The 19,143-nt window shown below is 30.1% G+C and overlaps 1 long non-coding RNA gene across 3 annotated transcripts; it reads right to left on the bottom strand.

The window, feature by feature from the left end:
* Positions 1-4,209: 4,209 nt before the first annotated feature.
* LOC121128707 (uncharacterized) lies at positions 4,210-17,403 on the bottom strand. Of its 3 annotated transcripts, XR_011783301.1 has the most exons (5): positions 17,091-17,403; positions 15,145-15,332; positions 14,599-14,810; positions 4,831-4,990; positions 4,210-4,723 (listed from the first exon to the last, which is right to left on the bottom strand). It is a non-coding gene; the product is annotated as an uncharacterized lncRNA (long non-coding RNA). The 3 variants fall into 3 exon arrangements; XR_011783302.1 differs by lacking the exons at positions 4,210-4,723; positions 4,831-4,990 and adding an exon at positions 7,286-7,888 and having other exon boundaries at positions 17,091-17,402; XR_005868253.2 differs by lacking the exons at positions 4,210-4,723; positions 4,831-4,990 and adding an exon at positions 10,896-11,561 and having other exon boundaries at positions 17,091-17,401.
* Between the last annotated feature and the right edge of the window lie 1,740 nt (positions 17,404-19,143).

Genomic DNA, 19,143 nt, shown 5'->3' with positions numbered 1-19,143 from the left:
TTTAAGTCTCAAACATATCTTCTCACTGCGCTCTACATACAGCTCATCCCTACTGACATTCATTAATACTAATGGCTAGATAAAATATTTCAAATTTTGGAAGTACTCTTGTGTACTAATTATAGGCAAATATTTTCATGGAGTACACATTAGATCATAAAATCATTTCAAGCTGTGAGTGGACAATTGCCCGAAAAAAACAATTTTGCCAAATGCACTGCATGAGGTCTACAAAATTGAGAGAAAAAAAACTGTTTCACTACTCCATATTTTTTTTGTGCCATTTTTAATGCAAACTTTTAAAGCAAAATTTGGTAATTCAACAATTTTCTACACTTTTTTTCAATATGCCCCCTACATTCTGAATGATGGCTTCAATACGGAGACGAACAGAAGCACAGCTGGCCTTGATGAAGTCAGAGGAGAAGTTGTTCCACTCGCAAAGGAGATCGCAAACCATCTGCCGTTTTGCTTGTTGCTCAGACATTTTTGATCGCATTTAAAGAAAACCAACATCAAATTTTAGCTTTTTGGCAGTTCTTTTGAATGGCGTCAAATACAAAAATTTGTATGTTTTAGAACTGAGGCTAGACAGCATCGAAGAGGATTCTAAATTTTTGAGTCCTCACCCTGTACATATGCCTAATGAAAATTCCGCTGCAGGACCATTTTGGACATTTGCCCGAAAAATGATAATTAATATATTGATATATACACTTGTATATTTTAGTTCAATTTAAAATTATAGTATGTTCAATATGTATGTTGGATGTTTGTCCTTCAATGAGTATTTTACAATATGAATAATCCATCATGTATTAATTATATGAATGAGAATTGGACAATATTTGGAAATTGTTGATGAGGGGGATATCTACTTGTCGATAGACTTAATGAGACCAAATATGTAGAATTATATTACACTAAAGTTTTTGTCTAGAGTTTAAACTAATACTAAACTAGTTAAACTAATATCGATCGAAAAGAAACTCAAAAGCTCTAAATGGAAGTTTTATTGATTATGAATTGTCTATTTTATATGTTAAGCTAGTTTTAGATATTTGAACATTTATTTTGTTTTAAATATATGTGCGTTAGTTGTATTGAATGATTGTTTGGTTGTTTATTTATGAAATTAATTACGTTGTTTTTTATTTTATTTGATAATTTTAAGGGGGAAAAAAACTACTCGAATTCTGGTTCAAGAAAAACATAATGTATTAATTACACAGAAGGCCAATAAGGCGGGAAATTTTTTTAAAAATTAATTGAAGACAGTAATTGAATTTTTCTATGATTGCAGAATCCCAAAGGGACCGCAGTTTTTTTCTCCCTTGTCTGAAATTATACAAAATTGGGACTTTTATCGTTCAGAGTCATTTTTACTCTTAACACAACCCCAAAATTAAAAGTAGGACTAATAACACTTATATTTAAGTGTTTTTAGGATTAAAAAGTGTTTTCATTGATTCTATATCTTGTTCTGAGCTCGATATACTTCCAATTTTCTAGTTGAAAAATGATCAAAAACGACACTTATAATTTATGCATAACACATAGTGAAGAAGAATATCGTAGATTAAATTATAGAAATTATTGAATATATAACATAGAAAAAGATCTAATTAAAAAATCTCCAACGATTTTTATTGTTTCGATCCTGTTGTCTCTTTCCCAAAAAAGGAGTCCACTCTAGTCTCTTATGAGGTCTGGTAGTTTTCCTAGAATGAATTCTCCTTTTGTTATCCCTCGTGGAATTTGGAATCCAAATTCAAGCATCTCTTGAAATGGATGACAAAGTTAGAAGTATCTTCCTTCGATTGCCTCAATCTTCCATTTGCAAGGCATTGCATCATGAAATTGGTATTGAAATTGGGAAAAAAATATGACGACAAAGTTGTTGTTTTTTTTGCAAATACACCTCATCAATAATGGGATTATTACAAAATGGAGCAAAAATTATTGGAGATGCATATTTTTTAAATTATACATTGAATATTTTTCTGTAATATAAGCAATGATATTCCTTATCATAGCTTATATCAGTTTATGATTCTGCGCTGAGAGATAAATTCATTTTTTTTTTTTTTGGCTTGCATTCATTTGTAAAAAATGAGTGTTCCCCCGTGATATTCATCAATATTATTAATAGTCTTATCTGCTATCATGATGATTATTGCTTTCATTCTATGTTTATTAAGTTTATTAGTCCTAGCCACATTAAAGAAATACTTTGACTCACTAGGGTGATAAAAAAATCTTTTTTTTTTTGTTAAGTAAAATGCTAAGGTTAAAAAATCGTAACAAATTGTACAAAAAAACATTAAAAAAAGTTTTTATAGTTTTGAAAAATATTTGAAGGTAGCTGTCCGGTCCTAAAGATTTGAATTTTTTTATTTTTAAAGAATAAACTGAGCATTTGCTTGATTTGCTTGTCCTTATACCTCGAATTAAAGCTTTTTTTGTAGAAACAATAAATTGACCATACTAACTTTAGAATAATTCCATAATTGGTTTAACAAAAATATTATTTCTATGTTCAAAATAACGTCAACTGAAGTTGATTGAAAATTAGCTCATGACACTAAACTTATAATCTGTTTTAGTGACATAAATGTACATAATTGTTTACTACTTAGCGTACTCGGAATTTTGTTCATTCAGTAAAATGAGTCAGATCTAAGGAGAACTGAAATGCACGTAAAAACACAACCAAAGTTTTTTGTTTTGACTGAAAATTTGTGCGTTTTTCTGAAGTTGCACTAACTTAAAGCATAAGCAGAACTTTTTCTCTATCAGCCTTGTTCTGTTTCTAAGCTCTACTTCTTTATTTATTCTTGATATATTTATTATTTCATAGTTTGACAAATTAGTAATACACATGCTTAAAGGTTAAATCAAATTAAGATTTTAAACTATCGGTAAAATTATTGGGTATCTTAACTCATCCCACAAATTTGAATACAAAGCCTACAACTCACTCAAATTTGTGACTGAAATAAAAAAAAATATAGGAATTTTCTGTTTTTCCAGATTGTTTTTATATTGACGCACAATATATTCCAACCAAAAAAATAAAAATACGTAATAAGGGACTCATACATGTACATAAATATGGAGTATGTCCCTTCCACACAGCACGTAATTGTGCCTTTCTTCATAAGCAAACAAAGAATAATTGTACAAAGGCAATAAATTTTGTCGCAGGTTTTATTGTCAAGTTCATAAGTCTTTTTCTACATAGCTATAGCTCATCTGGTTTTTGTGTAATAACTATTTATAGACTTATATATCTTATACGCCGTATGTCTCCAACTCTTTCATAAGGAAATAAAGAATTATTGATATTGTTTCTGAGTAAAAAGCTCTAGTTGTCAATTCAATGTAGTACATACATACATAGTCCAAGATTACTCTATAAAAGATCAATCATGAAGTGTATGTTCAAAGATGCAGACAAATTTATGATCCCTACATATAAAAGAATTGTCTTGGTGCATTGACCTTTTAATGAGAGAAAATTACGTCTACATACTTCCCAAAAATAATAATAAAACTAGTATTCTATTGTGTTAAGACGTTTTCAAAGGGGGATCCATGGGGTTACAATTCAATTATGTGTGTGATTTCTTAGCTCTCATGCTCGCATAGGGAGTTGGGCCCAAAACTTGCGGTAGTATTTAATACAAATTTAGTTCCAGTTATTTTTTTAATTACGGGGCTTAAAAACGTAACCAATCGACGGTTAAAACAAAAACAAACAACTTTTGTCGTGGTAAAAGTTCACTATTTGTAAAAATGTCCAAGTAACAACAGAAAAGGTAACGCATGTTAACTCTTCTCTGCGCCAACGATACTCCCAAGAACGCTGCCAAGACCTTTAGCATCTCCAACTGGGCACTTTATAGCATCAAGAACCCAATTACAGCCAAAAAGACCAAAACTTCTGCATCAACAATAAGGCTGACTTCTGAATACTTTTATAGAATCAACAATCTTTGAGAAGTTTTAAAGAAATTTATCCATAAATTGATTTTTTTCGCATTTTGTTCACCAATTAAAATTGGAGTGAACCCCAAATGACGTTTAACAATGTTATCTGCCAAAAGAAATTAATGATCCATACTTTGTCTCCACATGTGTCAACATGTTAAAAATTAAAATTTGGGAATCAAATACGAATTGAATACGGAATTACAAAAAAATCGATTTTGTTTTTATCAGACTTTGTATATTTATAATAAATCTCAGTCTTTAAGATATATGTTACAATGGTTACTGTATTGAATTGGGGTTTCTGTGGCTTTGGGAGGAGGTGGCTATGACCATAGATGCAATGAAAATGACTAATTCATGTTTTTTATCCCACGTCTCTACGTGGAAAAACGTCGGAGCAACAACAAAAAAAAGGCCACGAGTGTGCCATCTCCTTTGCATTACTGACACAATTGAGAAGGCCGATGAGACCGTTGACATCTCCTTCCGGAATGCCTACAGCATCAATATGTCCAGGATGGATGAGAATTGGTTTAAGAGGTATTTCAGGCAAGAACAACGGAAACTTAAAAAACCAACTTCGAGCCTACCTCAATGAGGACCTCCTCCTGCCCTGAACTCAACCCCCTGGACATTGCAGTTTAGGTCACCTTGCAGAAAAATGTCTGCCCCACATCTCATCCAAATTATTGTAGTATTCCATTGACACAGTGTTATTCGTCAAGAACTGAAAATATGTTCTGTGTAAAGACTGTTATTGCTTTTGAGGGACGACATATTGATTTTTAAAAAAAAGCTAAAAATTTTAAGGCACACTTCTGGGCTGCGTCTCACCCAACATGAACCCCTGGTCTTCACTGTTTGGTGCGTCCTGGAGGGAAGATGAACTAGACTTATCACTCGAATGTCGTTGCCCTGAAGATCGTGATCACAACGGAGTGGAAAAACTTATCCTCGGACTTCACCAATGCCAGCTGTTCTTCTGTTCGTCCCTCTATTGAAGCCATCATTCAGAATGAAGGGGAACATATTACATAAAAAGTGTAGATAATTACTTAATTAGTAACTTTTGATTCATAAGTTTGCCATAAAAATTTGCAAAAATACAAATATGTAAAGTGGAACGGCTTTTAAAATTTTCTAAATTTAAGTCCTCACCCTGTATAATTTCGCTTTTAGAAGTAATCTAATATTGAACCTACAAAAATTGAATTCAAGATAATAAATTATTCCGAGTGCTTTGTTCACTAAGCAACGTCGCTCAATTATAATAAAATCACTTAAGCAAAGGATTCATAATTTTAATTCGGTAATTGTAATTATAGGATGTTAATAAATATGTATACTTAGAAAATATGAGTGTAAACGAGCAGGATACTTTTTAGCCTTAACAGTATTTTTTTGTTTTTTTTTAATTTCCAAAACTGTCCCAAAAAAACAATTTTACTGATAAATTGTTTATAACAAGACATCGTATGTGTTTTTCAAGTACAATGATGTTATACGAAGTTTAAACAGAGATAACTAGGACTAATTTCAATCCCCCTGTTTCGTATTTTTTCAAGTGTAATTTAGAGATTTTTTTGAAAAAAATGCATCATAGTTGATGTAGAAAAAAAAATTGTATCCGAATGTACGAGACCGAAAAGATCAGTCCATAAATTAAGACCAAAAAAATCGATCCATAAAGTGAGGCAAAATCTAAATCGCTCAACAATATGAGGCCGAAAAAATCGGTCCACGGTCTAGGCCAAAAAATGGGTCCAAATCGGTCTAGAAAAGTTCACTCAACACCGAACCGAAAAAAAAATCGGTCTTTGACCGAGTTTCAACAATAGTAAATGCTCAATAACCGTCAAAATACTGCACATTAAAATGATAATACTTCACGTTTATGAATAAACAAAGCTTATGTACAGGGGTTTGTGAATTATTTTTTCCTAAACGATTTTGTGGGACAGATTATAATTTTTTTTTTTTTACTGTTCTACAAAAAAAAAAGCACTTGTCTTGCAATTTATGTAAATTGTGCTTAATAGAGAGTATTAATCCATAAAAATAATTTATTGGCAATAATCAATGTATATTTAACTGGTTTTATTATTTGTTAAATTTTAGTGTAAGAAATGATTTTACACTGTTAACGTGTATAATTTTATCATACTTTCATACTAAGAGTCTCAAAAAAAGAATTTTATCTCGTAAATTCGTTTTAACATTTGTAAACATGGGGAATTTTATTCAAAAGGGTATACTTCTCTAATTATGCTTAAAAAATGTCTGTCAATATTAATTTGATAAAATAAAGCATAATTCAATAATTAAAGAATAATATACATTTAAAAATAAATGTAGCTTGCATGAATTGGGATCACGTTTTTTTTCGGACCGAATATAACCTGTATGAAAGTGTCTGACAAAACAATTTGCCAGTCCCGTACCAGTGTTAAAAAATATAAAGCCATAAAGTAGAAGTAAGATACGCTCGAGTCTTAGGCAATGCACAGGGATTCTTATGACGACGTATAATGTAATTATACTAACGGTAGTAGCATTTTAGAATTTTTGATTGACGGCTTCATTATATTTTTTAATAGGTAACGGGAATTTAAAAAAAAGAAGTTATTTGTTAAATTTTTGAAATTTATAAGAAAACATTTGTTCAAAAACCCCTTACCTCCGAATAGAAATCCTCATAACCACCCTAACGGTGGATTTTTATTAAATTATGTTGGTTTTTTTTAAACAATTATTTAAACTGGTGTGATCTTATTTTAAAGCCGCTGCTATAATAGAGGCTTCAAGAGGTGTCATAAATAATATATAATGTTATAAAGAGATGCAGTTTGTGGAATCAAATATTAATATTTACACACGTCTTTATGTATTTGCATGAGGAATGATTTAAAAATGCATTAAGATGTCTTAATCTCCATATTAACATTTTTTTGTTGCAATATTGCAATTGTAATAAAGAACGATTGCAAGAGAAGGAAGCGTGATGCACATCGTTTATTCAAGTGTACCTATTTATATATTAGGGTGCACTGTAATGACAAAAGTTTGGAATTTGGTTCCACCAGATATTTTTAATTTGGCATTTTATTCTTCCAAGGAAAAAAATAACCATCAAACTTCTAAAAAAATGGTAATTCATGGAAGTATTTTGATTTGAAAATCTTTAAAATGTCGAAAAAAGGAAATTTTGATATTATTTCTTTTAAATTTAGGACTTTAATCAAGTAATATGATTTTTATTTTGTTAAGAATTTTAGATGAAACATATATTTTACAATAATATTTCATCAATCTTTCTATAACTTCTCACAAAGGATTAATCTTTTAGTTTCAAACATGCTGTCAAAAAATAAATATTCTCTTTGGGTACAGCGTATAACGCGCATTTATTTAGACGTTTCTCCTCATTTTCACTACTTAAATCTCGTTTTTCCATACCAAGTGTATACAAAATTATTATTAAATATACTTTCATTGGTCATTTTTGCCAAATAAGACACCCTATTTTATCAATGTATAATTTTGGACTACAAACATGGTCCATTAAACTCAAGTAAAAATGCGATCTTTTATTTATTATTCTTTAATTTCTACGGTTGATTTTATTTTATTTAAGTAAATATTTTCATTCATTACAAATATTTAATTCCTTTTTTATATATAAAACTAATCAGCTGACTTTGAGGAATGAATACCGTGATAAAAGGCTCAGTGGCGTTGTTCAAATCTTAATATTAATAATTGAAGTATCATTACGATTTAGGCTAGGTGAACACTATGGTCGTACACTGATTTCTCCCAAATCACTTCCATCTCTTATTTTCGATATCCCAATTTGTCTATCTTTTTGCTTAGAGCTTGTTAGAAAAGATACCTTTTTAAAAATACTAAGAGTTTAACTAATAAAAATAATTTTTGGTACATAGACTTGTTTAAAAAGTGTGTGAACTTCATACCAATAAATTACCGCTATATCATACAATAAATGTATTGGATGGACCCACAAATTGAACAAACTCGTTTTCAAGTATCCATATTATATTCATGTTTAATATGGGTTATGTTTATTTATCATTAATAGTGAAACTTGGGAAATTATTTGTCCTAACGTTCCCGACATCTAATTTAATTATAAATTCAGAAAAGTTAGTACAAGTTTCCTCCATGTGAAATGTCTGAAAGTGTCGTTGATGATTTGTCGAATTATCAATTTTATGTTTATTGCATTACAAAAATGATTACCTTAGGAATTGCATATCTCGATTCAAACAAATATTAAACAGTAAAAGAAATATACCCATTTGGCTAAAAGTTGGCGAGCGTTCTTTCAAAAGATGCTACTAACTAAACATAACCTCGATACGAGCAAATAGTGCCATCTCTCGTACTTTGCACGGACTTTTCAAATGAACCTCGTTATCTATCGTTCTTAATCACATACAATACAGCTGATGTGAATAACAATTCCTCAAATCAATAGTAAAAAAAGTTATTCTTTGTTTGGAAAAGTACTTGATTTGATCTCTTGGAGAAGTTTTTGAATAAGGGACCCCTTGTTTCGTCTACGTATAGACTGAATGATCATCCTACTGCATAGTCCTCGCTCCTGCGTAGATTTGAAGTTTGTAGCTAGTTTCTATTAAAAATTTATCCATGTGAAGTTTGAAATTTTTAGTTAAATGTATAATATTGTATAAAAAAGAAGAAAAAAATTGAAGTAAAAAAAAACACTAAAAGTTTTTTTCTTGTCTTCGTCTGAAGATCTACAAAAATAGCATCCCTACTTATTACGTTTTTCTTCATAAATGACATATAATGTCTCTGTTTTTTATTACATTATTACTGGCAATACCTTACCAATATTACTTTTTATATCATACTGTAAAACATTTAGCTTCAATTTCTTTCAGGACTGTGTGAGAATAATTTGGATTTTTCTAGAATATGTTGAAGTCTCTAATAATTATCTCAATATTTGTAAAGGCACTCTGATTCATAGTTATTAATATATGATGTTTCCAAAATGTTTTTGTCATTTTTATTGGGTATGAGGTATGAGAAAGATGTTTCGAGAGGAAAGTTATCTGAAATATATGGAGAGAGTTAAGGGAAAATCTTTAACAAAGCTGTTATCCTTCAAGAGGTGAGTATGTAATAAAGTCCTCCATTAATAATTCGTTATCATAAGATGATTTTCCAGTGAATGCCATATTTTGGGTTCGTGGGATTGCTAACTAGACCAAGATCTATAAGTTTTGTGGAAGTGTATTACACTTCCTATTTCGGCCGTATTTTTCTAGTTACTACAATTATCATATCGTCTCTGTTTCAAAATACGACAAGCATCAGTGAACAAATTGAATACTTTTTACTATTATATTATATTTTCCTGAATTCACAATCAAAAATACTAGTTGGAGAAAGGAATATTAAATTTTGTATTTATTATAGGATGGATTATTTATATATGAATAGATTATTACAATCCAAATAGTATAATATCTTCCATTCTTTTTTCATCTCACTTTTATCTTGGTATAGATAAATTATCATTATATGTACTTGAAACTTCACTATTTAATTTCTTAAATTCTTTCATAGCTCAGAAACTAATTAAATAACATATCAATGCAAAAAAAAAATATATTTGGGAAGCAACCCATTCATTTAGAACTTACTTCATCGAAATTGAAGTAAAAATATTATACACAAAATATATTATATGGATATTTTAGTCGTTGAGTTGGATAAACACTTCAGGGATGTAACAGAGGTTTACAAATTGCTATTTACTTATGTGACTCTTTCACTGAAAAGTCTGAACTTCTCCATGTCAAATATTGAGATATTACTCGTAATATGAAAAGAATTAACAAAACGTTGAACATGCACTTGTGAAAAAAAAGTTCATGTTGGTTGATTTAAATTTGAATTAATGTTGCCATGATACTCAAATATTGTCTTTTTAGATACTGGTAAAAAGCTCTGAGCCGACTACTCTTATATTCAAAGTTAAACATATACCAGGTGGTACATAGAAATCTTAACACTTAGTAATTCGATAATTAATGAAGTTGTAGTGATTGACATTAAATTTACTTTTCGTACATATATTAAAATATACAGAATTAGTATCAAAGCAAAACAAACCTGAGCTCTCTAGCTTACGTGATGGACCAATTTTCATTCGCACCCTTCATGGTAGAGGAAGAAGGACTCTGTCAAAAAGGCCAAACTGGACACAAAGGAGTTAAAGAAAACAGCCTAGTCCTCTTAAGTCCATGTGGACCCATGCAAGAGATCTAGATATTTTACACCAATCTATCCATTGAGCTATCAAAAAAGAGGGTGGAAAGAGCCTTTCAAGGGCAGGGAGTCTAGTTTTGACAATAGAAAAGAAAGAAACCTATTTCCTTCGTTGCAAGAATCATTTGAAGTCTATTTGGACACTTTTGGTACAATTATAGAAATGTGTATAAAATATGTTCTAGAAAGCTCAAGTGGTTTTTTCCTGTTGGCAATATGAATAGAGTTTTATCTAACTTTTGAAAACTTAGTATAAAGTAATAGATATTGCGTGTCCCTAAGAAAGTTGGAGAATAAAAATGAGGGTTTCTTCTGGAAAGTTGGAGAATAAAAATAAGGGTTTGTTTGGGAATTATGAATGTAAGTCTGGGTTGGAATCAGAGTAGAATTGAAGACTGACATCGGAGTAATTCGACCTTATGTGCTTTACTATACACGGAGTGGGATTTATCTCCTCCCAAACAATCTTCAAACTTTCAGGCTGAGCCTGTTCATTTTAGATGTCTTTTATTTTTACATATCGGCAAGTCATATTTTAAGTAAAACTGCAAATGGGAGTTGAAACAAGGAGTATATAAAGAATATCTAACATAGGCTCACTATATTTTTACTTATTCGAAATCATACATAATTTTAAAATTCAACATAATCCAACAAAAAAACATATTTTTTTTATTAACAATAGAGCTTCAACAAAATTACTACTGTAAATATATATGTGCCTGAGCTCTTGTAATCATCAATATAGCTGCCCTTACTCGCAATTAAGGCTTCCAGATGGTAACGGAAGGCCTGGCACCCGCTGCAGATATAGTGTTCTGTCATGACGTCCCAGTACTGGTTGACAGGGGCATTGAGGGAATCGGTTTGGATGATGGACACTACAGACTTTCCCCTAGATATTTATCCAAAAGGTGCAGTGGAATGGGTTGGCATTAAAGACCTGGCTGTAGAAGGACCAAAAGTGTCAAAAAAAGAGTTCAAAAAGATCAAAAGACTCATTTGAAACTCATTCAAAAAAGTCTTGCAACGGAGGAGATGGGTTTATTTTATTTATGGTGTCAAAAGTTGACTCTACAAGGCTATGTATATGCCCTCAAGGACTTGAATGGACTGGCCTGGGCTGTTTTCTTTAACTCCTCCAGGTCCAGTTTGGCCTTTTTGACAAAGCCCTTCTTCTCCTCCATCGTTTTGGACTTGCTGACGGCGTAGACAGTTGTCTGTAGACGCCCCACTACTTGCTGTGGATGAATGGAAATTTGTTGATCATGTTCAAGAGCCATTTTTGACTTGTACGTAAGTTAGAGAGCAAATGTTTGTTTTGTTTTGTAACTAATTGCTTATGCTTTAACATATAAAGATATGAAATAATTTTAATCCCTGGACCTTAATTAATTATTGAATTAGTAAGTGTTCAGATTTCAATTGACCAACCAGTAGTACAAATGATTATCTTGTTGAAGGGGCTTTAAAATTTGGGACACTTGTCAAGGACTGATAACAGGGAGGAGACAGGACTGATTTTAAGTCCATGGTAATGACCGATACTTAAATAAATATTTATGTATATTCAACGAATGATGTTGTTTCTCATCACAATACAAAAATAAATAGCAAATATATATTATTTGGTCATACTACACGAGTACTTTTGAAGTATATCACATTCTACTTCTCGCATGGAGGTCTACATATATATATATCCATGTTTATGTAATAATACAAATATCAAATTTCAAAATGAAGAGAATGTTTTTTATGGAAGGTAGGATACTTGATACTGGTATTCGATGTTGTATTTTTTAAATGTAGATTTGTCATTTGCTGTTTCATTTTATTATACTGAAATATGTAGCAAGGTATGTAAACTTTGGATTTTTTTTTTTAAATCTAAAAATCCAAAAAATTTTAAAAATAAGTTAGAAAAATTTCAAATATTAATTTTTTTGAAAAATAGTTTCAAAAATTTACACCTGTTCACAACAAATAAATTTTTTAGGAAAAAAACTTCAAAAATTCACAGCTGTTTACCAAAAATTAAATTCCGTGGATTTTGACAAGGATTTCTAATAATAGTTGCTACTGGATCATGTTTATAAACAGGTCATTAAACGGTTGGAAATCATATATTCAAATAATTTGAATAATTTCAGCTGTTTTCATAGATTTCATTAGTTGACTTTTGTATGATTTTAAGCAGATGGCTCTATGTAATATGAACTCAAAAATAGGTTAAACATAGAATTTGGAATTAACAATTATTTTATATCAATCAAAGGCCTGCGTTTGGAACTCTTGTCATATCATACTTAGTTACTGACATGATTATCAATTCAATATTTATATATATAGATATTTATTTTACAATTTTGGTCTTTCCCTATTGACAGTCAAGGTTGAGGGTGAATGAAAGAAAGAAATGAAAGGGGAGACACAGATGGTTTATTCTGTATATAAAGTGTCTTTCTTGATTTTCATTTATTAATTTAGCTACATTTCGAGATAATAAACTCACAAGTATAAAATATTCCAAAAAAAAAGTATTCATTTCGTTCACAGATGTTAATAATTTATATCATATATAATAATTACTAATTGAAAATACAGTTTTATATTGTTTAAATATACTTTTGAATGTTGGTATGGTAAAATGCCGTATTATTGTAATAAAAATTAGACATTTCAGGGGTTTTCAATGACTAATTATTCAAACTATTTAAATGTATGATTTCCAACAGTTTAATTACCTGTTTATAAAGATGATACAGTTAACCCCATTATTGGAAATCCTTGTCAGAATCCCACGAACCTAATTTTGTACTACAACTAAGTAAGTACTACAAACGTATTTGCAATTTCTAAACACGTATAAAGCAAAAAAAAAAATAATAATAATGTGTGTTACTTAAACAAATGTTGTAAAATATAAAATGTATTTATATGAAGAAAAAAGGATTGTGATATTTTTGTAATTTTTTGGTGAATCTTATTTCCTTGATTGTAGAGAGCATTTAGACAGTTCATTAAATATAATAAAAACCATTAAAATTCAGTTCAAAAAAAAAAAAACCTTTATTCTTTTTTTACTTATTAATTATCCTTTTAATATAATTTAAATTTTAAGAGAAAATTTTGTATATTCTAATAAGAAAAATAACCATATATAGGTGTTGCAGTCCCTTTTCCTCCCCCAAATTATAAATCATCATCAAAATCAGATGATCCTTATTATAGTATTGCAATTAGGGGTTAAAAATGAAATTCAGTTTTGGCCAAACATTTTTAAAGTACAATTGTTATAGAAGTAAAACAAACGGCCCCTGAAGACTGAAAATTTAGAAACATAATTTTTTCGTTATATTACAACAGAAGATTGAATTTACAGGCCATCCTAAATATTGGAGACCCCAGTACACATGTTAAAATAAAAAAATTTAGAAAAAATTTACTTTTTTGTTACTTTGGACCTTTTTTATGACCTTTAAACTGTACTTCATAAACTTAAATATTATATAACTATTGTTTTTCGCATAAAAAGGATTTAATAATTACAGCATTAGCCAGTTTCTTCTTACCACTTTGAAAAAAATTTTAAAAGTAATTTTGGGGGTGGGCACTCCGGAATTATTAATATTATTTTTTTGATATAGTGCATAATTTGTATCTTAAGAGTTGGGCTTCAATTTATTTGCTATTTTCATGAACTAACCCCCCAATTGCAACAACGTTTGTTGAACACATATACAGACACTGTTACTTGTACATGCGTCAAATTTTACTGTTTATTACATAAGTATTCATTTTTTGTTTCATGTATCAAGTATCATTGATTGACGAATTTTCATTCACAGGGTACGCTTTGTTCATTAATAGCATTGTTCAATATTTGAGTGTTGGTTTAAACTATTATTTAGCCTAAGTCATTATTTTGTTGTGATATCAAGGACCTCAAATATCCATCTCTGGACGATAGGCTAGAAATGAAGAACAAGATATCCTACAGCTTTGCATAATGTAATCCACTTAGACTTTTGTTATAGGTAAGGAACTGATAATGCTGGGGTTTCTCTACATAAGTACAGGATAAAGGTTTCGACAGTTCATCTGACCGAGTGCCTTACACAAAGCAAGGTAGATGTCGAAGCTTCTTTATGTTATAAAGATCGATCTGTTCAGCGAAAATATAGTTCAAGAATTACTTAAGGGGACTGACTGTATTTGTGACTGGAGAGCAATATAAACTAAATCACTATATATGTTTTTTTTATTTTTGGATACCTGTCTTGATGATTTACAGCTCCACTTCCTTCAGCAGCTTTTTTATTGATCTCAAACCAATCAATAACTGGATCAGTTATATGAAGATCTATAAAAGTTATGTATATGTAGCAATCAAGCCATTCTCGGCACATTTGTCGTACCTAACTGAAGAACTCGTACCATCAGCGTTATTTTTTGATCAAGTAAGGTCCTCTCTTACCCACAAAGAACTAAAAAGAAAATCAAAGATAATTATAGTAAATTCTTGATCTCTTTGATCATATTAGAACTAATTATAATTATTTTTTTAATAACTTTAAACGGTTCGCCAGAATTTGATGGGATACTGGTGTCCCTCTGGGTATGAACCGTAATTTTTTATTATGGGTAAACGAAATACTAAAGTTACGCTATGGAGTTGAATTCTTAAGATTTTTAGTTATTTTGATATACTTTTTATTTATAATTCAATCAAGTAATAATTCTACCATGAAATATTGATGAAAATTAATATAATTAATAATGTAATAAGTATAAAGTAAGATTAAAAGCCATACAAATTACCAAAGTTCGATTTTCTATATTTTTACTTGCACAGTAAGCACATTGTTTTCTTTTTTGTTCATACTCCGGTTAATGTCCACTATGATTGTCCATTATAACAGATACATTTTTTCTTTTCGTTGGTCTTGACGATTTGATTCCACTCTTATGCCCTTCATAGAATATGATCAAACTCTTGTCCATTACAACTTTGAAGTCAAGAAGCGATAATTGTTTTGATATTTAATGTTATAAACGGTATAGAGTATTATTTCAAAGAAAACTCTTAGATAAAATTGTGTTGATGATTGAATCTTAGTGTTTTGAAGGAGTTATTTGATCTGAGAGCTTAACAATTGTAGGATAAAAAATTTGTGATCCTTCCGTTCAGATAGACTATCGGTGGTCTTATTTTATATGTTTTATCCCTCTAATCATCTTTGAGATCTTCATCAAAGTAAAAATTTCGAAATATCATAATAATAACCTGAACGTGGGCTTCAAGAGTCAATTAAGCATATTATGCATTCGTTTATATGGTAATCTCTTCATAAGCTATAACTTAAGTATTATTATCATATAATGAATTGTCAATGTTTTCTTCATCAGCAATGTCTGCTTTGTCTAAAATGCTATAAATTTAGTTACTAATAGTGCAGCTAAAAAGGTTAAAATATCTTATTTTACGGGGTTTTTTTTCATTTATAAACAACTCTACATTCGATTATAAAGTATTTATAAAAATATTTGTATGTACATGTATTACTTGCTAATCAGTTTACTAATAAAGAGTACTTTAATATGAATACTCTAAAAGGACAAAAAACAAAGATACATGTCTCATCCTTAATCTATTTTAAAATATAATTAAAAGAAAAAAAAATAGCTTTCAAACTCAGAGGGACACCAGTGTTTTAAACGGCCATAATGTTTACATTTTTCATCAAAACATGGTAAAATTTTCAACAATTACTCTTTATACTATACAAATAATAAACAATCAATAAAAAATTTTAATACCTATACATAAAAAGCATATGCTAGGAAGAATGCTATTTTATAGAATTCCAAAAAATGACAAAGTTTGAAGACTTATATAGGGCAAATATAAAGTTCTATGATAAAAAGGTGTTAATAAATTTTAGGAATGTACGATTACTCTTTTGAATAATTTAAAAATATCTTAAATATATTGAAAAATAGTGCAAGGAAGAATGAATGAAAATACGGGGCACAAGGGTCCCGTCGATGCAAAAGGGTTAGATATGAAATCAAAACATGCATTAATTATTATCAGACTAATAAGTGTGGGTTTACATATAGAGGATACAATTAAAAATGACACATCCACAAAATCATTATGTTGTCAACAAAACTAAATAGTTACGCATGTCCAATTCCGAATTAGTAATTAATATTTAATGTCATTCATGTATTACCTTACTACTTTTCACAAAGTATTTTAAGGAAAGTTTGATTTATTTTTCCTTAATAGCCACTTTTGAACTAATATGTTTTAGTAATTCGTTACAAAATTGTAGAATATCTCCACATAAATTGACAGAATCTCATTCGAAATTGGTACTAAATAGAAATTTAATGAACAAAACTCAAAACATGAAGTTTATTGATAAAAATAAAGCCAACTCCATAAAATATGAAGTCAACTTGGGTTTTTGTTTTTGAAAATAACACAATATTTAAGCAGAGTCGACAAATCGCCCACTCAAGTGGAGTCTAACCGAGTCGATAATGGCTCTAGTCGACACAGCCCCAACGTGAGTAATTTATTTACACGAGCCTTTATTTAGGATAGTGTCTTTTTTCAAATAGTTTCTTAGAAATTTTTACTTAAGGCCAAAATAACTCAAGAAATCATTCAACGTATTTTAAATACCCCTTTCACAAACTCGCATCAGAAGCTATATCGATACCAAAATGATATTCTATACGAATTCCAAACTTACCCTGGAAAAAGAAAAAAAATGTAGTTTCTGTCAAGAGAAAGTGAAAACGTCCTCTCAGCTCTTCGTGTGTTGCCGGAAGTTATCATTTTCGAGGAAAGGGTTAAGAAAGGCTATGGAGTAACATTGGGTAAGAAGGACTGGTTTTTCTTGGTGTCTCCAGGAGCTGACGAAGACATGAAGATAGAGACAATGATTACGAGGTTCCTTTTAAATGTTTACAAAAATAAATGCCACGGAGTCCAGTTAAACAGTTGAATAATACCGGAATTGATTAAGGAATAAATGCGTGCACGCACATTGCTACGTTAATCCTGTCACAAGTATTCACAGTTTTTATTATTATTATTATTATTCAGTGTTATAATTCTCTTCTCTTATGTTTTTTTCCTCTCTTTTGTGTAATATTTAAAAGGATCTGCTTTATGTGGTGGGGGGAGAGGGAGGGGAGGGAAGAAAAGGAAAAAAAGAAGGAAATAATATCTTACACGCCCCAATTTCTTTTTTTTTCAATTATAACTTGTATGATATATTTAAATTTCACTCTATATACCTATGGGTTTTGATGAAAAATTTAGGAATTTTTGTATCTTATCTATTTTTTTGATTAAAATGTGTTCGGTTTTTTTTTTCAGATTGAAATATGAAGAATGTAGTTAACATGATATTTACAATTGATATATATTGTTCTATCTTTGTATCTTACTGAAAGTAGATAAGTGTTATTGGTACTAAAAAACAAATCATTCAAAACAAGTTTTGATAGTCACAAATGCCTTATAGTGGTAGTTTCAACTAGTTGAGAACATCTTCACTCATCCTTTGTATAAATTTACTATTTTATGCCTACAATGGAATGGGGATTTCAAACTTATACGATACCACAACAAACTCTCTTAGTTGCTGGAGTTTGTCCTCCATTTCTGTGACTCACAAGGGGCGAGGAATTACATACTGTAACTCCAAAGTCAAAGCACTGGCTGGACGTGACGCTATCTGATGAAAACGCAAGAAACGACACTACGAGGATCTACTAAATCACATAATGAATAACATTTTTTATGCAACGATTATTTGTATCGCAAAATTGACTGTATTCAAATATGTGAATATATGTTAATTATTGCAATGGGGGAGTTGCTTCAATTTTAAAAAGTCCGTAAAAATCCATAATTGCACAAAATTTAAGCAAAATGTACGAACTCTTGCGCCGTACAAACTATTTGTACTATTTTAATCCAAAAAAATGCACATTTCTTCGGGTTGCTCTTTTGTGTTAGAACCAAAAACGCAATTTGAATATCTATTTTTATGTTGTAAAGGGAATTAAATCAAGTTTTCAAATAATTAAAGAAATGTCACAACTTTTTGAACAAGGGTACTACAAAATAAAAATATAGTCACGAATTAATGTGAAATAAAATTCCTAGATGAACTCAGAAAATCTTTCGTAGAATTAGTTCTACTCACTATTTTTAAATGCAACATTTTGCATCTAATGCACAGAACCTTTTTTCACCAAATACCAGATTTAATTAAATATAGTCTCCCCACCCGCAGTGACCCCTACGCGAATTATCATTGCGACACGCTTTTTGTGATAAACAAAAATGCTATGATTTCTCTCTTCACCTGTTTTTATCAGCTGACTTTTATATATAAAAGAAACTGACACTACTTATTAATGAATTCAATAGAGTATTAATGCATACTTGCCTGTCCGAAGATAGTTAATATGTAAAAACTATACGTAGCTACCATAAGTTTCGATCAAACTTTCCTTCTAGTTTCTTGAATTCGATGTTCCGAGTCTGAAAAAAATCATGTTTGTATTGATGAAGTAAGTTGTGTTCATTGAAATCAGTCTGTGACATTATTATCACTTATCTTAGACAAATAAGCTACGACTCGATATTTATTTTTGGATGACCAATACCGATTATTTAGGAGTTGCAAAAAGGATACCAATCTATTTTGGCCGATATTTATATTGAAATTCCTCTAAAAATAATGAAGAAAACCTTACCTTGAACATTTAACTCATGCTATTAATTCA

This window comes from Lepeophtheirus salmonis, chromosome 13, assembly GCF_016086655.4.
Source record: "Lepeophtheirus salmonis chromosome 13, UVic_Lsal_1.4, whole genome shotgun sequence".
Lineage (NCBI taxonomy): Eukaryota > Metazoa > Arthropoda > Copepoda > Siphonostomatoida > Caligidae > Lepeophtheirus > Lepeophtheirus salmonis.
Note: the sequence above shows the minus strand (reverse complement) of the source record. Positions and strands in the feature narration are given on the sequence as shown.